Raw genomic sequence first — 1386 nt, forward strand, 5'->3', positions numbered from 1 at the left:
ACCATGTCTTACAGTCGCATTTGTCTGAAATGTGAGGGGGAGTTACAGTTCTACCCTTGCCTATAGGCTTCTCGGCTTTGGTCTGTGTACTGAGGGTCGGGGATAGTAGAGTAACTTTGCTTCTCCCCAAATAGTGGGCGGGAGCAATTTCAGGCGAGGAGGGCGTGTTTTGAACTATAGTGGGCGCGAGCGATTTCGGGAGAGGAGAGCGTTTTTGAAATAGTGGGCGCGAGCTATTTTCGGCGAGGAGAGCGTATTTTGCCGACCATGGTTTATGAATTATTCGGCACATGTCATTTCGGCCGAGGGGAAGGCGCGCTTGGATGAAGTTACGAACCTACCCTCGATTTACAACGGGCCAATTGATGCGTGTCCCACATAGGACGGTAATTTCGCGTCTCCCATTTATTTGCTCGGGCGAATTCCTCCGAGCAGAGAGGATGTTTAACGGTTCGTTCAAATTTTGGGAGAACGAGCATCCATGTCTACCTTACCAAGTCGATTCGAATCAAATTTTGAAATATTAGCTTGCCACTTCTTTTTTAGATGGAGAGATGATGCTCGGGAGTAATGTGTTTCTACATGCTCGTTGCTACCGATTTACTATATGACAAATAGTTGACCCACTCAAAAACGCGAATCAAACCCAACATGAAATATCTCGATCCAATGAACTAGCTCGTTCAGTAGGTCAAAATAGTGAACTAAATCCAAAATTGAACACCTCAATCGAGTAGCATGTTGTACAGTATTATAGTACTCCATGAACATGTTGAAACACAAATTAATGAACTTGTTTGATATACGCATATATCCGTTCATGTGTGGATTGCAGACAACATGTTCTCCAATTTAAATATTGGAATGCAAGTTTATATCGAAACATGGTTTATATCAGTCTTTGATGCATAAAATGCGACCTCCCCCTCTCCCGGACTCCTGTTCTCTCTCTCTCTCTCACTCTCTCACCGACAATCTTCAATTCTGTCGCACGCATCTGACACAAAAACCTTGTTTGTCCCTCTCCCTTTCTCTCCATCCCCCCTCTCCCTCTCTCTCTTTCTCTCTCTCTCTCTCTCTCTCTCTCTCTTTGTGTGTGTGGGGGGGGGGTCTTTCTAGTTCGCATTCATATATACACCATCTATTGGTCTCTCTCGCACGCTATGTATGATACTCTAGCTAGTCCAAGCTAGATATCTTGGGTGCACTCATCGTACGCACACAAATTCCTTGGCTCTTTGCCCGTAACTCTCTCACGCACCACTATGTCATCTCGGAGCTCTTCCCCCCCCTCTCTCAAACTCTCCATCCACCTCGGTCACACATACACATGCATATCTCACTCGCACTCGATAGGCCCATCTAAAACTCTATCTCTCTCCCTCG

The sequence above is a fragment of the Triticum dicoccoides genome, chromosome 2B, assembly GCF_002162155.2.
Source record: "Triticum dicoccoides isolate Atlit2015 ecotype Zavitan chromosome 2B, WEW_v2.0, whole genome shotgun sequence".
NCBI classification, from domain to species: Eukaryota; Viridiplantae; Streptophyta; class Magnoliopsida; order Poales; family Poaceae; genus Triticum; species Triticum dicoccoides.